This window comes from Musa acuminata, chromosome BXJ3-1, assembly GCF_036884655.1.
Source record: "Musa acuminata AAA Group cultivar baxijiao chromosome BXJ3-1, Cavendish_Baxijiao_AAA, whole genome shotgun sequence".
NCBI classification, from domain to species: domain Eukaryota; kingdom Viridiplantae; phylum Streptophyta; class Magnoliopsida; order Zingiberales; family Musaceae; genus Musa; species Musa acuminata.
Genome location: NC_088349.1, coordinates 42,904,163 through 42,927,123, shown reverse-complemented (window position 1 = coordinate 42,927,123; position 22,961 = coordinate 42,904,163). Strand labels below are relative to the sequence as shown.

At 43.5% G+C, this 22,961-nt stretch overlaps 1 pseudogene; it reads right to left on the bottom strand.

Annotated features, from left to right (window-relative positions):
* The window catches only part of LOC135629620 (alpha-N-acetylglucosaminidase-like), a 74,846-nt pseudogene that overhangs the window by 45,650 nt on the left and 6,235 nt on the right, over nucleotides 1-22,961 (bottom strand).

The window sequence follows — 22,961 nt, the reverse complement described above, 5'->3', positions numbered from 1 at the left end:
ATTAAATAATTGACAGTTGCTAATTTACATTATTTTAATAAAAGTGAATGACTACTTCTCTTTCATTTATGAGATGGAATAGAAAAAAGAGATCCAGCCAAATCTGGAAGAAATAGTTCACGTAAAAGAGCAACATGAAGAGTAAGCTAAAAAATATCACTAACACCAAGTCAACCCAACAAAAGAACAAGCAAACCAAGAAAACAACATCTCAGTTGCACAAATTAAAAAAACCTTATTTAAGCCAATAAGATGCCAGGATGTGCCAATTACTCGCTGCCAAAATAGATTAGTGAATACCTACTTTTAAATCGTATTGATAATCTCCCTAATATATAAAAATAATGTGATTAGAACCACGATAAAAAAGCCTTATGGAATTGGTGCGATAGCCCCACACTAATTCTGTCAAGATAAAGCATTTATTTTACGCTGATCTTTAGATAAAACTACAAAGGAGAAGTTCCTTAACACCAAATGTGTATATTTCAGAATTCATACTAAAACGCTATTTAAATGGAAGATTTTTCTGACAGTATTGATACTGACACAGAAAAATATAGGCTTTGCTAAATGAAAAAAATGATGATGCTGATAAACAGAGCATCGCAAACCTAATTCAAGTGCAAAGAATTACATGGTACAATTTTTTAAAGCTTACAAGGCCCTCAAAGTCTATACTATTGAGATTATCGATGACTAACATCCATATTTCTATCCCACCAATCAAGATACGAATATAAAGTAGTACCTTTAAGTTGTTGTTCCATAAATGCCTTTCCAATTTCTATAAACAAAGGATCAGTTGCATCTAAAAGATATGTACAACACCACCTTGGATCACTATGAACTGTAAACCCGTAGCCAAAGAAGAAAACAAAATATCACCCTACAATCAAATGCAAAAATGTTATGAACAAAAATTCTTTGTATGAAGCAACTGATACAACACTGCAAACAAAAAAAGATGCATAAGTTGCATTATTGAAACCTACTTAGAAGAAAAACGACAATTAAGACATACTGCAAGGAAAAGATTACATTTTACTTAAGGTTAAAAATTCTCATAACATAGTTTCTTAAATAATCTATATCCATTCACAGCAGTTCTTTTACTTGAGTTTCTGAAGTAGTGGTTGAATGCGAAGAAATTAATCTTTAAGATCCAAACTACTATTAGAGATGGAACAAAATTTTGGTTATAACAGTTGATATAGACCTCCAGTATTATCAGTCTGACCGAGGACCAATTCCAGATCTTATTGATCAGTACCAATGTCTTTATTTATTTTTTATCATGAGACTGAAAGGTACAGGTCAGTATATCACCCAGTGTGCTGGTACCATATCAGATTTATTGGTTACAAAAACTGACATTAGACCAATATTTACATTTTTTCTTTCGTATCATACAAATAATAAGGAATGATAATGCATTAATACCCAGTGTTTTCTTTTATATGATTCATCATTGGTTTTGTTTTGCATAAATAACTGTTAGCAAAAACTTTATATTCTTTTAGACTTGGTAAATCTGAAAGGTTTAATTATTTTGCTAGCAAGTCTAGGCTAGCTGCTTATTGATCATAGGTTGATCATTAGATTACACAATTTTAGGCAACAATCTAATTACTGATCACAACAACTTCATAGAAAAGCAGAAAGAGCATTTCAAAATTTTGATTTATCTAATACATCATCAACATAAATAGGTTCATCATAGAAAGTGGACGGAGATGAATGATACAGTAGTGCAGACACCCAACAAAATACTGTCTGATAAATATCAAGATCATATAGGAAAAAAAAAAAAGAGAAAATGACAAGCTGCCATTGTACCAAAAAAAAGGAATGACATGGTACTTCTCAAATTACGAAGATTAACAATGATCAAATTGCAATCTAAAACCATATCTCGGATAATAGGTAAAACAGTATTTAGGTCATAAATCATACCAATTTCCAAGGTGAGTAATTTTAGCTGAAGGAAATTTGGATTTCAACACCGAAGGAACATTCCCAGAAAAGGCAGGAAGAACTGCAAGTAAAATTGTTGCAAACTTACAGTATTGAAAACTTTAAACTGCAGAATAAGAAAAATATATAAACCAATACAAAGGCACATTATAAATTAAGTCATGATATTTTTATAAACAAGTTCATAAATGGCCCAACATGAATGCATAAGGTAACCACGAGAAGAAACTTTACCGAAATTATAAACTAGCTTCAATTGTTTCTGCACAAGTCCAATGATTCTCTATGTTTAGGACCCAAAAATGGCTGATAATTAATAACAATTGCTACAACATTTTACCATTAAGTAGGGAAGGAAGAACAAATGTCCAGTTTAAAAAAGTAAAGTGAACAGACAACTGCATGTCAAATAAGATGGTGGCGCATCGAGATTAAGACCTTCTCTGACCATTGCTGAAACAATTTGACTCAATTTTAACAGTTCACCTATTTTCATACAGCATAATAAATCATTAATTGGATTGAGGACTCTTGTCTTAAATCCTTTTTCTAAAAAATAAAAAATTATGTATATAAAAAGGATTTCTCATACAAAAGCTAGGTCCATCGTATCGTGCTGACTGATGGTATTGGTCATGGGTAGACCAGTACATACCGATTGGTACCAGCATATCGTACATTGGGATATATCGATTTTAGAAAAAAACTGAAATTTTTTATAAATTCAAAAAATCTCTTTTTAGGTTTTTTATCCTAAATTAATGGCAATTTTATCGTATTTAACAAAGATTATTGTGTGTATGAGCCATAAATAATGTATAAGGCTGTGATTAAGTCTAAATGCCCCAAATTTGGGCCTAAATGTAAGACAGTAGACCTAATTGGGACTACCGCAAGAGAATGACCTTAACCATCTTTAATCTTTATAAATATGCAATGATATGCCTCTAATTATATGAAATGATAAAGAAAACATAAAAAGAAGCTAAATACCTTAAAATTAGAGAGGAACTCCATCAGATCCCAAATTTAAATCCCTCTTTTATCTAAATCAATAGCTTAATTACTACAAATCATCGATTAGAAGCTTTAATCACAAGCGAGAGTGTGAGAAAGAGTCTGAAAGAGAGTGAGAATGAGAGAGCTAATGAGAGTGAGTGAAAGAAGGGCGAAGGAGGGGGGATTTAAAGCCCCAAAAGAGGGCCCAACGGTCAAATTGACCATTGGGGTCAAACTTGACCCTTTTCATATTGTTTCAGGCAGTACGCCAAACGTGGAACCCACACTAACCTGAAGTTCAGATCTGAAATACCAAATTAGCTTGAGTTGTACAAGATTGCATCACAAAAGCATAAGAGAAAAATATTACTAGTGAGAATGAAAAGGATAATTAAGCACTAAGGTACTCAATTCTCGGCAAGTAAAACATCACTCATTTAGTTGTCGTTTAGTTGATAATGAAGCCCATACAATCCTTTAAGTTCATTACCAATTTTGATTTCAATATAAAACTTTCTTGCTAGCAAGGAATGTCCTCTCGTGTCAACCAGCCAAATTTATCACTATTGTCACGGACTTAGCTGGTTTTGCCTAAGTCGTGCGGCACCCTTGCGTATCCGTCCACATGACACAACCTTCATTTACAAACATAAAACAGCCACCAATCCCAACTAAACTGGGGTTGTTAAACCTTCGACCGTCCCTCTACATACTGTGCAAAGCATTAACAAAACAAAAGATACGAACATACATAAGCATTACATCAAACATCCTGTTTAGAAGTTTATCCGTAACATTCTCCCCCACCCATTCCTTCAACGTCATAGTCGAAGCCTTTGCCGACACTGTAACTTATCACCTTTGCTAAGTCTTCAATCTTCTACTCCAGCTGCAATAGACCTCTTGGCTCCCAGTTGCTCTACGCTGCTGTTGTTGAGTAGTCGAACTTTTGACCCTTTGTTATGCAACTGTTCAGAGCTTGTAAAGTCTGTTTGTAATTTGCATTGTCTATGAAGTGTTTTCGGAAATGTTTGCTTGTGGATCCCGAGTGAGGCGTTTTCTCTAACCCGTTTTCTCGTTTGTAGGTCCTAAGGGACCATGGGAGGCTTCGGGGAAGCTGACCTTTGCGGACGGACACGCAAGGGTGCCGCACGACTTAGGCAAAACCAGCTAAGTCCGTGACACATGGTATCAGAGTGGGACAAGCACTCATAGAAACACTTGGCATGCAAACGTGAGGGACCTAGCGGGGCTGCGTTGAGGGCAGTCAGCACACACGCGATCGTTTGGGGGAAAACGAGCATGGAGATGTAGGAAAAAGGAGTTGCTCGGAAGAGCGGGCATCTGAGAGTGACATTCAGACGAATAGCCAACCCTTTGTGCAAGAGGCACCACGAGGACAAGCAAGCTGGGAAGAATGCAGAGCACACAAAGGTTAGGATGGCTTAGTTTGAGCTACGGCTCAACGTTGACAACTATACTTGATGGTGCTCAAGGCAAGCGAGGCGCTTGGTAAAGGATGAGACCATGCAAGGTGGAATGAATTGCTCAACGACCGAAAGAGTTGTGCAAAGCTCACAGAGGTGAGGAGAATTGCTAACTCAAAGAATTCGGTTCTCATGCAAGGGCTTGTATGCGGACGATAGAATGTTCGTGGCCATCCCAAGGCGATTGAAACTCGGCGCCATGGAGCATTGAAACTTTCTCTTCGGCATGTGAAGGATACGTCCGTAGGAGGCTGAATTATGCAGCGAGTTCAACATGTTGCTAGGCCTTGAGTGGTGCAACGGGGGCTGTATTGACGTGGAGTCGCAATCTAGCAAGTGCGTTTGCAGGAGGCAGAACAATGCGCAGTTTGTTCAGCAAATCGGAGTAGTCCAAGGGGATGGTGGTCTCCGAAACGAAGAGAGATGTTGCTCCAATGGGATAGATATCCAAGAGGGATAATTCTCGGCTCTCCAGAGGGAGAATCATGTGCAACAGACTGTACATGTTGAGGAAGAGTACCTCAACAAACAACAACTCCACGAAGCTTAATGGACCGAGCAAGCGGCGAGGAGTCGTCGCATGATCTCGCTTGAGAGAATGCATTGGTGGATGCATTGCGAGATCAAGTGGGGGAGCAACTCAAAGCAACACAAATGAAGGCACACTTGAAGTCGATATAGATATCGGACTCGAGGGCTGACCCGTGGAATGGTGGGCACGAGGGCCACCATCAACTCAATGCAAAAACGAGAAGCGAAGCAACTTGGGTGTAACTTGTCAAAGTACCCAAGCCGCATGAAGGGAGCCGGCGTAGAAGATGGAGCATGGAGCGAAGGCATAGTGCTTTCCTTGGACAGAGGTTAAGGACATGAACTCTTGCAGAGACAAGAGCAAGATCATGTTGTTCCATGGGTCCTTCATTCTGACGAAGTGGACTCATCTTGCATGGTGCCAAAGACGAAGGGAGCTTCTGGGCACATGCACCTTATCTCGGAGAAGCATTTATTAGAGGAACTAAGACGACTCAACTTGCGTAGGTGAAGTTGGGTTCAGAAAAACTTGGCACAGGGCAAGAGGACGCGGAGGCGGGTACTCTTGAAGAATATGCCACAGTGTTGCCATTCAAGTTGTCATAAATGAAGCGGTGCGCAGCGGAGATTGTGCTGGTAGGGGCAGAGGCCCAGGATCCAGACAATGGTGCACCATTTTCAGCGAAGTCGATAGACTTCGGGAGCTACTAGGCGACGGACTGTCCTAGAGCAGTGCTTCATCTAGGTGCGACCCAAGAGTGGGTGGATGAAGGTCGATTGCCAAAGGAGCGAACAAAATCAAAGTTGAAGGAGACCCTACGATGTATTGGCAGAGGCCACACATGGAGGGATCACAATTCGAGTTCATCCCACAAGGATCAGAATGCAATGGAGATGTCACCAGGAGACGACATGGTGCAGCGAATCGTGGTGGAATAGTTTGTGACAATGCGATACACACGACATAGTCCCGTGAGGGACTAGATCATACGGAGGTATGATCGGGAGCTACTGGAAGCTCCACTTCAGTGAACAACACGACGGCAAGAAGGGCTATGGATTCAAGGAGTGAAGGTCATGGTACCGCAAAGGCGGATCTTCCGTGCGTGTATCGAATTTTGCATCGGATGAAAGCCTTGGTCATCAGCATATGGGGGCTGTGTTACACCAAGGAAAAAGTTCTAATGCAAGTACCAGTGAGTCCCATGGGAGGGACTTGATAATGCAGAGGTATGATCGAAGCAGTTGGAGAGCTGGACTACTCCAGAGCCCATATTCGCTTAACGGAGCCCGGCAAGTCAGAGGACAAGGTCGAGTAAGCGAACGTTGCTACCAAGGAAGCTAAGGAGAACAGAATCGGTGCAAATCCTACAACGTGATGGCAGAGGCCATGCATGGGAGTTGCAGTCTATCTTTCCATCGACCAAAGGAAGCTGCTTGGAGAACACAGAGGTGTTAAAACAGAGGGTCGAAAGGGGTGAGGAAGCGACGACGAGTCCAGAGGGACTTAGCTACCCAAAATCAAGCATCAGTTAGAATGGAGGTGGACTCGGAGGAGTGCCACATAGACATATCTACTGATCGTGAAGAAAAGGGATGCAGATGCGAGGCAACGGATAGTAGGGCTATGGGCATGGCAGCGCCATGGTACCGTAGAGGCGGGACTTCCATGAAAGTCATTAATCCCTTGCTCTCATGGAAGGAGAGCGCTTGGTCATGAAAGGGGCCTGGGAGGTGGAGCATGCAGAGGCAAACTCTAAGTACCGAGACAAGGTTGAAGGGCGGAGGTCAAGGAACTTCGTAAGACCGGTGTCAACAAGCTTCTCATCAAGATAGCCGAAAGTGAAGGACTTTGGGTCATGCAAGAGTGCACGACCAAGGAACGAAGCAGGCAGTACGCGGTGTTGTACCTTTGCTACTCAGTGGAGTAGGCGGCCGGGTTGATGGAGAAGACAGTACAATCCCATAGGTAACTAAAACTACTAGAGACTTACTCCAAGTTGGGGTGAAAACTTCCTGCATTCCGGAAGTTCGATGGCATTGAGAAGGTGAATCACAGTAACTAAGTCAACGCAAGGAGTGCAAACACTTCAAGTGCTTCAGAAGTGTGAGCAAAGAGCAGGCGAAAGCCAGTAACCAGCTAGATGCATTGAGTACAACCTCGAGGAGGCGGGCGAAGTCAAGTAACTTTTGCCTTCTCAACTCTTAAGAGAAAGGGCGAAACCGAGTACCCCAATTCTCTTATCTATCCAGCAGAGGAGCTCTGCACAGGTTCAAAGACCCTTCGAAGATAATGGAAGATAATAGTTGTCAAATCCTCACCAACGGTGATCAATGCTACTGAGAGTAGATTGTCCGCTTCATTTCCCAACGAAATGCCAATCGAAAGCAGAAGTGATGCGAACCTACTTGGAAGTGACAACTAAGTGAAAGAAGAGTCAATGGACAAATTTTGTGGAGGAAGGACCCAAAACTTCAGAAGTTTGCGAGGCGATGCTCGTTAAAGCTCCAACAAGCATCCCCCCAGTTCAAGCAGCATGAGGCATTTGAGAGACTGACGCATAGTAAGTATAGTCTTTTCCTTCATCTGAAGGATCCGCAAGAACCAACAGGGATCAACATAACTCAACCAACCCCACACTAGAGTTAGAGTCATTGGCGAGTTGAAGTAATATGGCGGATCAAAGGTTCGACTACTCAAAAACAGCAGCGGAGAGCAGTTGGGAGCCAAGAGGCACATTGCAGCTGGAGCAGAAGATTGAAGACTCAGCAAAGGCGAGCAGTTGCAGTGTCGGCAAAGGCTTCGATGAGGACGTCGAAAGAATAAATGGGAGAGAATGTCACGAACAAAGTTCTAAATAGAATGTTTGATGTAATACTTGTGTATGTTCGTGTCTTTCTGTTTATTCATGTTTTGAACAGCATGTAGAGGGACGGTCGAAGGTTTAATAGTCCCATTTTAGTTGGGTTTCGTGGCCGCTTTAGGCTTGTAAATAAAGGTTGTGTCATGTGGACACTTGTGAGAGATTTTCGATCTGTAATTGACCATTTTGACCCTTTGTTGTGCAACTGTTTAGAGCTTGTAAAGTCTATTTGTAATTTGCATTGTCTATAAAGTGTTTTCGGAAATGTTTGCTTGTGGATCCCGAGTGAGGCGTTTTCTCTAATGCGTTTTCTCATTTGTAGGTCCTAAGGGACCATGGGAGGCTTCGGGGAGGCTGACCTTTGCGGACGGACATGCAAGGGTGCCGCACAACTTAGGCAAAAACAGCTAAGTCCGTGACACCACAGTCTTTTTGGTACGGTCAACAGCTCCAAAAGTCCTACAGGCTTCCGTTACTCCATCTTGTCTTGTTGGCAAGTGAGGCACGTTCAAACATATTCCTCCACATCAGTCCCCATCTTCGGCCAGTAGAAGGCCCTCTCTACGAGAGCCAAGGTTCTGTGAATGCCCAGATGTCCAGCCCAAAGAGAATCGTGACACTCCCTTAAGAGCTCACGCCTCAAATTGTCCACTCGAGGGGCATAAACCCGATTCCCTTTTTTGTAAACGAGTCCCTCCTGGACCTAAAATCGTCGTGCCTTGCCTTCTTTGATGAGCTGCATCAAGGTTACTGCTTGGGGATCACTGTACAGTCCATCCATGATCCTGGAAAGGAAGTTGGAATGCAACTGACATACTTGGCCTCTGCCCTCCAATTGTACGGCATTCACATGCTCCACTTTCCGACTCAATGCATCGACCACGACATTTGCCTTTCCGGTCTTGTACTTCATTGCCATATCAAACTCAACCAGGAAGTCCTACCATCGTGCTTGCTTTAGGGAGAGTTTCTTCTGAGTTTGGAAATAGCTCAAAGCGATGTTGTTTGTCCTCAGCACAAATCGTGATCCAAGAAGGTAGTGTCGCCAAACTCATAGACAGCGGACCACCGCTGTCATCTCCTTCTCGTGCACCGGATACCGCTGCTCGGTCTCGTTGAGCTTACGGCTCTCATAGGCCACCAGATGACCCTCCTGCATGAGTACTCCCCCAATAGCAAAGTCTGAAGCATTTGTATGGACTTCGAAGGGCTCCCCATAGTCCGGCAATTTGAGCACCGGTTCTTCCAACACAACAGCCTTCAGATCTTGGAACGCAGCTTCACATTTATCAGACCACCTCCAAGGCTGCTCCTTCTTCAGCAACTCCGTCAATGGAGTTGCATGCTTCACATACCCCACTAAGAAACGTCGATAGCAGTTAACGAATCCAAGGATGGATCTTAAATCTGACACCTTCTTTACAGTTCATCATTCCGCAACAGCTTGCACCTTCGATTTGTCCATTTGAATGGAGCCATCACCGATTTGATGCCCCAAGAATAAGATCTATGTTTGAGCAAAGTAGCACTTCTTCATTTTCACAAACAAAGTATTTTCCCTAAGAACCTTGAAAATTATCCGAAGGTGCTCGACATACTCCGCCAGCGTTTGGCTGTAGACGACGATATCGTCCAAGTAGACGACCACGAACTTATCCAAATACTCTTTGAATAGTTGGTTCATAAGAGTGCAGAACGTGGCCGGACCGTTGGTTAAGCCAAAAGGCATCACCAAGAACTCAAACGCTCCATACCTGGTCACGCAGGTAGTCTTCGCTTTGTCGCCTACAGCAATGCGCACCTGCCAGTACCCCGACCGGAGGTTGAGTTTATAGAAATACTTGGCTTTGCCTAATTGATCGAAAAAGTCCGCAATGAGTGGGATGGGATACTTGTTCTTCACCATCACTTTATTGAGGGCTCGATAATCGACGCATAGTCGAAAGCTCCCATCTTTTTTCTTTTGGAAGAGAACTGGAGCTCCGAATGGTGCTTTAGAATTGCGGATGAGACCACCGCTTAGCAGTTCACCTAACTGCTTTCTGAGCTCTGCCAACTCTAGAGGGGGTATGCGGTAGGGTGGTCTCGCTGGAGGCTTCACTCCTGGCTCCAACTCGATATAATGATCCACACCTCTGCGTGGCGGTAGAGTCTTCGCCAACTCAGGTGGCATAACGTCTGTGAACTCCTTCAGGACATTAGCCACCATAGCAGGTTCATGAATAGCCTTCTCGTCGAGTGTCTCTAGCTTCATAGCGGCCACGAATGTTAATTCACCTTTTCGTACCCCTTTCTTCAGTTGTAATGCCGAAATCTAGTGGGGTTCCTTGGTTCCTCTCCGAGAGACGGTAACCATACAGGGGTCGTTACCTCCCATCATACATAGAGAGTTTAGGAATGGCATTGGCACTAACTTTGCTGCGTGCATAAACTCCATCCGAAGAATCACTTGGAAGTCGTCCAGTGGCACCACCATCATGTTTGTGCTCCCGCTCCATGTTCCGATCTTAATGGGAACTCCCTTTGCCAACCCGGAGATCCGCTTAGCCTTCGAGTTCACCGCCTTCATCCGACTTAGGTTTTTCTCCAAGATCAGTCCAAGTCGCTTTGCTTCTCGATCAGCAATAAAGTTATGGGTAGCGCCCGTGTCCACCATTGCACGGGTTGTTTGGCCATTGAGCTTAATGTCCACATACATCAGCTCGTTATTCCCTGCTTTCAATGGCTTTGACTTCATGTTCACCCCCACTTGACCCCGTAATGCATTCAACAAATGCATTGCTCCCATTCGGGGACCTTGCGACTCCTCATCGTCGCTACTAGATTCTGAACTACTTGAACTGAGGGCGACGACTTTGCCCTTGTCCGATTTGGGGGGATGGATGAAAGCTGTTAAAGCATTGAGTGCCTGTTTCTGTGGGCACTCCCTCACCATGTACGGCCCTCCGCACAAGAAGCATTCGCCAATCTTCAGGGGCTTGCCTTTTGAGCTTGGCCCTTTGCGGGAACTCTTCTTCCTTTGTTCGCCCTTGGGCTCTTTCCCTTGAGAATATTTTGAAGGGCGATTTCCTGAAGATTGTTTCCTTTTTCCCGGGTCCTCAGAGGTAACAAAATCGGTGAGCCTTTCTGCGACAGCAATTGCCCCGATCATATCAGTGACATTCCTTCGATGCAGTTCTTGTTGAGCCCAAGGCTTCAAACCATCGAGGAAGCTGAACAGTTTATCCTTTTCAACAATGTCTGTCGTACCGAATCGTACCGCCCGGTACGGGCGGTACGTACCGGTCCGACAGGCCAGCGGTACACGGACCGCCCGGTACCGGTTCGCACTGTAGCAGTACAGTGCACTGTAGCAGTACAGTGCACTGTAGCAGTACAGTGTACAGTGCTACAGTGCACCAGTACACTGTAGCACTGCACTGTAGTAGTGCTACAGTGCTCGGTACACCGTACCGTACCGGTACCTAGCCCAGGTCGAAATACCGGTACGATACGGTATTGCGAACCTTGCTTTTCAGACATGTCCTGTATGTCCAGCATTTGTGCAGAAAATTACTTCACGTAGTCTCGAATGGAAGTACTTTGACGGAGTTGTCTTAGTTTCCTCCTTGCGACGAACTCTGTGTTTTCAGATAGAAACAGAATTCTCAACTCCTGCTTTAAGTCCTCCCATGTGTCCACCTGACACCGACCTATGTTAGATCTCCTCCTAGCGGGTTCGCCACCAAAGTTTTGCATCCTCGTTCAGATACATGGTTGTTTTTGAAACTTTGGTATCTTCAAAATCAGGCCTTGTAGCTCGAAAATACTATTCTATGTCAAAGAAGAAATTCTCGAGCTCTTTTGCATCCCTAGTACCTCCATAGCAATGAGGCTCAGGTGCCCTTAGATTTTGTGGTGGTGCAACGCGAGTGTTTCTCCCTCCCACATTTAGTGCCCTAGTGAGTGCTGTCACTTTAGAAGTGAGATCCACCACGACTTCATACAAATGTTGCATGGAGTCTTTAGTATCATCCGTCAATCGATCGACTAGGGCCTCAACCTTGTCGATTCAGGATTCAGCTTCTTCTTGTGAGCTCTCTACCCCAAGAAGCCTTCGCTGGCCTTGGTAGAGTTCCTCCAAGCTCGCTTCAAGAACATCCAAGAGGGTTTCCACCGTTGTGAGTCTCTCCTTATGGCTCTTCTTCCCGGTTGGCGCTCTAGATTGCGCCTCCTCCGCTCGCGGAGAGTAGCCAATTTCTCGCTCATCATGTTCGCTGCCACGATCCTCCAAAGTGGCTCCAACGACATGAGAGCGAGTTTGCATTTGTAGCCCACCTGCGGCTGCTTGGGGTAAAGGTCCGGCTTGCCCCACCTTGCTTGATTCGCCCCGATGCTTTGCCATGGCAAAATTGCAAAGTTCCTTCGCTGCTTGCTCGAATTGCTTGCCTGCTCTGATACCACAATGTCACAGACTTAGCTAGAATTGCCTAAGTCGTGAGGCACCCTTGCGGCCAAGACGCGAACTTAGCTTGAGTTGCATAAGTCACGACACACCCTTGCAGCAACTTCTCGGACTTAGCTGGGATTGCCTAAGTCTTGAGGCATCCTTGCGACATATGCATCCGCAAAGGTTCAGCCTAGTTGCAACCTCGTACAGGTCTCAAAGGACCTGTAAAACAAAAAGTTGATTAGATTGAAAACAAGCGACGGACAAGTCCCGACGTCTCGTAAAGAGGGAAGCTTTACAAGCAATTCAGCAAGCACCTTGTGTGCACAGAAGAAAAGAGAGAAAGGAGGAAACCAAGGACTTTAGAAGGTAGAACGAACAGTCGCAAGTCCACAAACAACTGCTCACCAGGTGCCGAGTGCGAAGGCAAGTTCCCGTCAAGTCAACGTGCGAACTTGTGAAGATTTTTCAATGCCCGACAATATACCGAAGCCCCATCCAGCCCTATGCCACCCGGGGGGTTCCAGGGTGCTAAGATGGCTGACATTTTGCGCGCTACAACGAGCTGCAGAAAACAGCTTGTGGCATGCGAAAACGGAGCCATTTTGGGGCTTTTTGACCCAGCACGGTGAGCGATCGCACTCTGCGCTGCAACCTGTTCGAACATGTATTTTTACAAGCAAAAACACACAAAACCAAGACAAAACAGGCTGCCATGTCTTTGTTCAAGTATGCAAAGGCGACGAACGATTCGTTAAACGAAGTTATTGAGAGTGCGCGATGACCGTTCGTGACATTATGGCTCTTTTTCCTAGTTGGCGCTCCAGATTGCGCCTCCTCCGCTCGCGGAGAGTAGCCAACTTCTCGCTCATCATGTTCGTTGTCACGCTCCTCCTGAACGGCTCCAACAGCATAAGAGAGAGTATGCACTTACAGCCCACCTACGGCTACTTGGGGCAAGGGTCCGGCTTGCCCTGTCTTGCTTGATTCGCCACGATGCTTTGTCATGGAGAAATTGTGAAGTTCCTTCGCTGCTTGCTCGAATTGCTTGCCCGCTCTGATACCACAATGTCACGGACTTAGCTGGAATTGCCTAAGTCGTGAGGCACCCTTGTGACCAAGTCGCGAACTTAGCTTGAGTTACCTAAGTCGCGACATACCCTTGCACCAACTTCTCGAACTTAGCTGGGATTGCCTAAGTCATGAGGCGCCCTCACGACACATGCGTCCACAAAGGTTCAGCCTAGTTGCAACCTCGTACAAGTCCCGAAGGACCTGTAAAACAGAAAGTTGATTAGATTGAAAATGAGCGACGGACAAGTCCCGGCGTCTCGCGAAGAGGGACGCTTTACAAGCAATTCAGCAAGCACCTTGAGTGCAAGAGAGAAAAGAGAGGAAGGAGAAAACAAGGACTTTAGAAGGTAGAACGAACAGTTGCAAGTCCACAAACAACTGTTCACCGGGTGCCGAGCGCGAAGGCAAGTTCCCGTCAAGTTAATGTGCGAACTTGTGAAGATTTTTCAACGCTCGACAATATATCGAAGCCCCATCCAGCCCTATGCCACCCGAGGGGTTCCAGGGTGCTGAGATGGCTAACGTTTTTTAGCGCTGCAGCGGGCTGCAGAAAACAGCCCGTGGCACACGAAAACGGAGCCATTTTGGGGCTTTTTGGCCCGGCGCAGTGAGCAGTTGCACTATAGCACTGCAACCTGTTCGAACATGTATTTTTTTACAAGAAAAACACACAAAACCAAGGCAAAACAGGCTGCCATGTCTCTGTACAAGTATGCAAAAACGACGGACGGTTCGTTGAACGAAGTTGTTTCAAGTGCGCGATGATCGTTCGTGACACAACAATCGAACTAACTATTGGAACTGATTTAACCCAAATGTTAATTGGTACCATTGAAATCCAACTGTTACCAACCCGTATTGATCAGTAATGGTGACCATATCAGGTGATACATGAGGCATACCATCCGGTACACCCCCCTTGTAGTGTACCATCCAAAAATGGTTGGTCAATGTATCAATCAATAGGCGAACTGATACATACCACTCATCTTGTACCCTTTCAGCTGGTATGTCAAACCATCTCACCAATGCTCATCTTGTACCATCCGAAAATGGTTGGTCCACGTACCAATCAGCAATATGTACCGCTCATTTAGTACGCTTTTAGGCAGTACATCAAACCATGCTCACCAATGCTTTACTATTAGGCAAAAGGATAAAGAAGGAATGGTAGAAAGAAAAAAGTTGTACAGCTTAAATCAAGATGGTATCCAAACATAAAGGCTTGTTTGGCCTTCATTTTCATATAAATATGTAATAGTACTAGCCAAAATTCTTGAGGTTGCTTCAGCCCATCACTAGCACATAAGAGGATTTCTAAAACCTGAATCAAATAGTGATCAAATGCAAATTTACCTGATATTTCAAATGAAAAAGATTGTCCAAAGCACAAATTATTTTATTGAAAGTTATCAACACACTGACTTGTTTTCTTCATGAGCTCAGACCAAGAGGCTCTATTGAGACATCCTAATGGTTAGTGCGTTATTGCACAATTGATAGATCTCCGATTTGACATCCTAATGGTTAGTGCATTGTTGCACAATTGATGGATCTCCGGTTCGACTCTATGTGTAAGTATCTTGAACGTCATTTAATATAATGTAAATTTTAAATTTCTTCCTAATCTTCTTATAAAAATTAACAAAATTAAGATAAGACAAATCAATAAACTCTATATCATAAACAAATTACTTATTAAATAAATATTAGAATTTAGTCACTAACTATTCTGTTAAAATAGTCAGTAGTGGCAATATCATCATTGAACCATTGAATCATTAATATATTTGTATAATTTAAATATCCATTCACCAAGGCACATCTCAACACCATCAAGATAGTCACGATTTTATTATATCCATTATTACTAGTTATTTCCAATAACCAATCCTTAGTTAGTAAAAAACCAATTTAAGGATTGTTCCTATAGCACTTTGTGTTAACCAAATAGAGAGTTTGAATTATGTCCTCTTCCCTTGTCTTATTGTTGTTCATTCCTGGGTGTCAACATTACACCATTGATGACTCCAGTAATCAACTTATGTTGTCAATCCCACTAGCATGTAAGAAGGCATAAGTAATATGAACAAGTGAAAACAACGTTATATTTGTTGTCGCAATTCTCAAAATATACCTTCAAATCTATTCCCCTTGTCTTTATGTAATTTTGCAATTGGTACATTCCGTACCAAATTACTATGCTAATTATGCTGTTTATAATACCATTTCATTCTGCTACAGACTTAGTAAAATTAACTGAGACAGGATACAATAGAATTTATGTCATACAATAGTACTTTGTTTAGTTCATATGATTGGTTTTGAACTCAAATTAAGTGTTATCCTCAAATATTTTGAGACAATAAATGAAAATAAATAAATTTTTTATTTGTTTACTTGTTTGTATAAAATTATATGGACATTAACCTGTCCAATACAGCTTGGCTTTGTGAGTAAAGTTGCAGCAGGGCATGACATTAATCTCATTTATTCCAATGTTAAGAGTTATTGAACAGTCATGAGAAACAGCCTCGTGTATATGAGAGAAGGGCATACACTCAGTTTCCAAACCTCAACTAATGCAGTCTGTCACATGTATCACGCAATATGTTATAAAACCTTAGCTATTTACAAGCATCAACCACAAAGTAATCTAAACATATAAACTTCACATTACAATGAAAAATAATCGAAGATGTGATGCAAACAATTTTTTCTCAATAAATAGATATATAACTTTTTAGAATCAAAATGTATCCGTTAATTGTGCAAGATTGTGATCTTAAGGACGTTACCAACCTAAAATATTATATTAAGAGAACTTACTAAGATTCAAAATGTATCTATTTATCATGCAAGATTATGATCTTAAGGATGCCTACAAATATAGAGGATTGAATTTAAATCTTCTTCTAAAAATACCCGGAGTCATTCCAAACGAGTACATCCTAGCAAGAATTTTCTTCTGAAGAACAAGTTGATCATCAAGCCAACTTTGAGGCAAGGGTCCACCCCATCTAGTATCAAGCACAGCAAAAGAATACAGAATAAAGGAATTTAAATTAGTATGTGGTCAAGCTTATAAATTTTGCACAACATTTGATTACCAATCAAAACCATGTATATAATCCATTTCTACTATGTACTGAAACTAAAATTAAACAAAATAGTAAACTCACCCATGCAAGTTTCCCATACGTGACCATGAAAGAAATGCAGGCCCCCCGAAAAAATCATCCAGATCTCTACGGCTGATATTATACCTCTAAAAAATAGTAGGAAGACTGTTTAAAAATTAATAATAATTCCAATTACCTGCTAGAGCAATGTGACAAATCTTGATAATCACTATGCAGACAAACAACAAAGAACTCGTACAAAACTTAAGTAGGTAATATCATCTAATGGAATTCATGGTAACATAAATTGTAAATGTATCCTTTTGTGGTTAAATGATTAGAGATGATCACATGTCATCAATAACCAAGTAGCAAAATAACAAAATAAAAAGCACATGAAGAGATTAAAGAATAATTGATATCATCCTATCCATGTCAAGCTGAATATCACAAGGAGAAATTATTTGCAATGAAGTTTTTATTTTTTTTTTAAGTATTAAACCATATGAAGCTTGTGAAATTATAAGGGAGTTGCCTATATACCATGTAGTAAGATCACCAAGCATATAATTATTAAAACAACAAGAGGTTCACATTCAGGGATTTTCTGTTCACTATTTTGTCAAAACTGCTCCCTATGTAAACTTCTAGACTCTAATATCTAGAGTTTCAGCTTCTTGCTCAGTGATCGCACAAGAAAAGAATTGATAAATGACAATCAGTGTGATAATTACTTTTTCATGCTAACTAGCTTATTAGGTTTTAGGGAAAATCTCTTTCCTAGAAGTATTATAGGTAGAATGGGAAAACTAACTTCAGAGCAGGGTTCTCAATTTCAATATGTACCGCCCGATACAGGCGGTATATACCGGTCCAAGAAGATATCGGTATGCAGACCACCCTCTACCGGGCGGTACCAATGTTTTGATCGGTACCGAGGCATACCGACCTGTCACGGACTTAGCTGGTTTTGCCTAAGTCGTGCGGCACCGTTGCGTGTCCGTCCGCAAAGGTCAATCTCCCCGAAACCTCCCATGGTCCCTTAGGACCTACAAAAGAGAAAACAGGTTAGAGAAAGCGCCTCACTCAGGATCCACAAGCAAACATTTCGGAAAACACTTCATAGTTAATGCAAATTACAAACAGACTTTACAAGCTCTGAACGGTCCCACAATAAAGGATCCAAAATAGTCCACTACAGACCGAACATCTCTCATAAGTGTCCACATTACACAACCTTTATTTACAAGCCTAAAACGACTACCAAACCCAACTAAAATGGGGCTGTTAAGCCTTCGATTGTCCCTCTACATATTGTGCAACGCATGAACAAACCAAAAGACACGGACATACATAAGCATTACATTAAAAGTCTTGTTTACAGTTTTGTCCGTGACATTCTCCCCCACTTATTCCTTCGACGTCCTCGTCGAAGCCTTTGCCGACACTATGTTAGAACCCTTGCAGATTCTAAACTTGGGATTGAACTCTTTAGGGGATCGGCCTCCTTGGAACTCTATACGGGTTCCTCCCTCCAAGTTGCTGCTCAAAGGCTGCAGAAAAGGTTCATCTATTGCTTATCAAAAGATGAGGAATACATAGCTATTTATAGGGTTTTTAAACCCTAACTCCTAATAGGACTCCTACTCAAGACTCCTACTTCTAACCAATTCCTAATAGGACTTCTACTCAAAACTCCTATTCCTTTACAACTCCTAATTCTTCTCTAAGAAACAACCTCCTAACCCTAGCCGGCCTCTTCACCTCTTTAATAGGGGTCGGCTTAGGTAGGTTTTACATGAATGTCCCTCTCAATTAGGACTCTCCTAGCTAGAGTCCTAACACAGTACAACTCCTTGCCTTTACTGAGTCTTTAATTTTCTGCTCCAACAGCAATGCATCTCTTGGCTCCCAGCTGCTCTCCGCTGCTGTTGTTAAGTAGTCGAACTTTTGATCCGCCATGCTGCTTCAACTCGCCAATGACTCTAACTCTAGTGTGTGGTTGGCTGAGTTGTGTCGATCCCTGTTGGTTCTTGCGGATCCTTCATATGAAGGAAAAGACCATCCTTACTATGCTTCAGTCTCTCAAATGCCTCATGTTGGTTAAACTGGGTGGATGCTTGTTGAAGCTTTAACGAGCATCGCCTCGCAAACTTTTAAAGTTTTCGGGTCCTTCCTCTACAAATTTTGCCCATCGACTCTTCTTTCACTTAGTTGTCACTTCCAAGTAGGTTCGCATCACTTCTGCTTTCGATTGGCACTCTCTTGGGAAATGAAACGGATAATCTACTCTCAGTAGCACTGATCACTATTGGTGAGGATTTGACAACTATTGTCTTCCATTTTGTTTCTTCGAAGGGGCTTTGAACATATGCAAAGCTCCTCTGCTCGATAGCTAAGAGAATTAGGGTACTCGGTTTCGGCCATTCTCTTAAGAGTTGAGAAGGCAAAGGTTATTTGACTTCGCCCGGCTCCTCAAGGGTTGTACTCCATGCATCGAGCTGGTTACTGACCTTCACCTGCTCTTTGCTCACACTTCTGAAGCACTTGAAGTGTTTGCACTCCTTGCGTTGAGTTAGTTACTATGATTCACCTTCTCAATGCCATCGAACTTCTGGAATGCAGGAAGTTTACACCCCAACTTGGAGTAAGTCTTTAATAGTATTGGTCGCCTCTGGGATTGTACCGTCTTCTCCATCAATAGTCGCCTACTCCACTGAGTAGCAAAGGTACAGCACCGTGTACTGCCTGCTTCGTTCCTTCATCGTCTACTCTTGTATCGACCCGAAGTCCTCCACTTTCAGCTATCTTGATGAGAAGCTCGTTGACACCGGTCTTACAAAGTTCCTTGGCCTTTGCCCTTCAACCTTATCTTGGTACTTGGAGTTTGCCTCCGCATGCTCCACCTCCTCGGCCCCTTTCACGACCATACGCTCTCCCTCCATGAGAGCAAGAGATCGAGAACTTCACGGAAGTCCAGCTGCTACGGTACCATGGCGCTGTCATGCCCATGGCCCTACTATCCGTCGCCTTACATCTACATCTCTTTCTTCACGATCGATAGATCTACCTCTGTGGCATTCCTCCGAGTTCACCTTCATTCTAACTGATACTTGGTTTTAGGTAGCTAAGTCTCTTTGAACTCGTCGTCGCTTCCTCGCCCCTTTCGACCCCTTGCTTCAACACCTCTGTGTTCTTCAAGTAGTTCCCCTTGGTCGATGGAAAGACAGACTACAACTCTCATTCATGGCCTCTGCCATCATATTGCAGGGTTCGCACCGATTCTATTTTCTTTAGCTTCCTTGATAGCAATGTTCGCTTACTCAGCCTTGTCCTCTAACTTGCCGGGCTCCCTTAAGCGAATATGAGCTCTAGAGCAGTCCAACTCTCCAACCGCTCCGATCATACCTCTGCATGATCAAGTCCCTCCCATGGGACTCACTGGTACTTACATTCGAACTTTTCTCTCGGTAGTACACAGCCCCATATGCTAATGACCAAGGCTTTCATCCGATATAAAATTCGATACACGCACGGAAGACCCGCCTCTACAGTACCATAGCCTTCACTCCTTGAATCCATAGCCCTTCTTGTCATCGTGTTGTTCACCGAAGTGGAGCTCCCAATAGCTCCCGATCATACCTCCATATGAGATAGTCTCTCACGGGATTATATCGTGTGAATCGCATTGCCACGAATTGTTCCACCACGATCCGCTGCACCATGTCGCCTCCCGGTGACATCTCCATTGCATTCTGATCCTTGTGGGAAGAACTCGAATTGTGATCCCTCCATGTGTGGCCTTTGCCAACACATCGCAAAGCTTTTCCACCTTCGATTGTGTTCGCTCATTTGGCAATCAACCTTCGTCCACCGCTCTCGAGTCACACCTAGACGAAGCACCGCTCTATGACAGTCCATCGCCTAGTAGCTTCCGAAGTCCACCGACTTCGCTAAAATTGGTGCACTATTGTTTAGATCCTGGGCCTCTGCCCCTACTAGCACAATCTCCGCTGTACACCGCATCCTCTTGCCCCGTGCTAAGGCCTTTTGAACCCAACTTCGTATTTGCAAGTTGAGTCGCCTCCATCAAATGCTTCTCTGAGGTAAGGTGTATGTGCCTCAAAACTCCCTTCGTCTTTGGCACCATGTAGGATGAGCCTGCTCCATCAGAATGAGGGATCCATGGAACGACATAATCCCGCCCTTGCCTCTGCAAGAGTTCATGTCCTCTATCCAAAGAAAGCTCTGTGCCTCCGCTCCATATTTCATCTTCTATGTCGGCTCCCTTCATGTGGCTTAGGTACTTCGCCAAGCTACACCCAAGTTGCTCCGCTCCTCGATTTGCATTGAGTTGATGATAGTCCTCACGCCCACCATTCCACGAGCCAGCCCTCCATTGAGTCTGATCTCCATATCGACTCCAAGTGTGCCTTCATTTGCGTTGCCTTGGATTGCTCCCCCACTTGATCTCGCAAGCATCTCCCCAATGCATTATTTCAAGCGAGATCATGCAACGACTCCTCGTCGCTTGCTTGGTCCGTTGAGCTTTGTGAAGTTGTTTTTGAGGTACTCCTCAACATGTCCGGTCCGTTACACATGGTTCTCCCTTTGGAGAGCCGGGACTTATCCCTCCTAAATATCTCTCCCGTTGGAGCAACTTCTCTTTTCGCTTCCTTCTCTTTGAAAGTTTCGGAGACCACCATCCCCTTGGACTACTCCACCTTGTTGAACAAATTGTGCATTGTTCTACCTCCCGTAAACGCACTTGCTAGATTGCGACTCCACGTCAATACAATCCCCGCTGCACCCCTCAAGGCCTAGCAACATGCTGAACTGGCTGCACACTTTAGCCTCCTACAGACGTATCATTCTCATGCTGAAGAGAAAGTTTCAATGCTCCATAGCGCCGAGTTTCGATCACATTAGGATGGCTACGAACACTCCATCGTTCGCATACAAGCCTTTAAATGAGTATCGAATTTTTCGAGCTTTGCACAACTCTTTCGGTCACTGAACAACCCATTCCACCTTACATAGTCTCATCCTTTACCAAGTGTCTCGCTTGCCTTAATCACCATCAAGTATGGTTGCCAACATTGAGTCGTAGCTCAAACTCAACCATCTCAGCCTTTGTGCGCTACACATTCTTCCCAACTTGCTTATCCTCGTAATGCCTCTTGCGCGAAGGGTTGGTCATTCCTCTGAATGTCAATCTCAGATGTCCGCTCCTCTGAGTGACTCATTTTCCCTACATTTCCATGCCCGCTTTCCCCTAAACGATCGCGCGTGCGGGCTGCATTGACCCCCACGTTTGCATACCAAGTGTTTCTATGAGTGCTTGTCCCGCTCTGATACCATCTGTCATGGACTTAGCTGGTTTTGTCAAAGTCGTGCAGCATCGTTGTGTGTCCATCCGCAAAAGTCAGCCTCCCCGAAACCTCTCATGGTCCCTTAGGACCTATAAAAAAGAAAATGGGTCAAAGAAAACGCCTCACTCGGGATCCACAAGCAAACATTTCGAAAAACACTTCATAGCCAATGCAAATTACAAACAGACTTTATAAGCTCTAAACGGTCGCACAACAAAGGATCCAAAATGGTCCACTACATACCGAATATCTCTCACAAGTGTCCACATGACACAACATTTATTTACAAGCCTAAAACAGCCACCAAACTCAACTAAAATGGGATTGTTAAGCCTTCGACTGTCCCTCTGCATGTTGTGCAACGCATGAACAAGCCAAAAGACACGGACATACATAAGCTTACATTAAAAGCCCTGTTTACAGTTTTGTCCGTGACAGGCCGGTACCGAGGCGTACAGACCAATACCAGGTATTTTTAAGGTTTTAGGATGTACCATCGGTATACCCTGGTGTACCGACGGTACATACCGGTACGTGCCGTACCGAGCGGAGCTCAATACGTCGGTACGGACCGGTATTTAAAACCTTGCTTCAGGGTATTGACATTAGATTGACAGCCAGTATCAAATACTGTCAAATCACCAAAGGAACCTCCTCATTGTGAGTTGTATTCCATAGTTGACCTATTGTTGGTAGAGTCTTGAATGGTCAATGGACTGATGAGAGAGCTAAAAATTATGGTATAAGGATGAGAAGTAAAATATTGTTTTGTACAAAAAAGCAGCATGCAAAGTTGCATCCGTAAGGAACTAACATCTCAAACTATATAAAAAGGATCGTCATCTAGTGCATACTGGATGCATATCATTCCCTAGCCAGACCTATACCGGTCGGTACCAGTACACTGGTATGTATGAGTGAAGATGAAGGAGAAGGCACAGTAAAGGAAGGAAGAAAAGGAGGCAGTGGAGGAAGAGGAGAAGAGGTGTATGTGCTTGGTGGCTGTGCGCAGAGATGGTGAGTGGCGACATCACATGATGTATCCTTTGTGATTGAGATGCGATTAGGGCAAAGGTGGTGCAAAGCAACAGTGTACGAGGTCATGA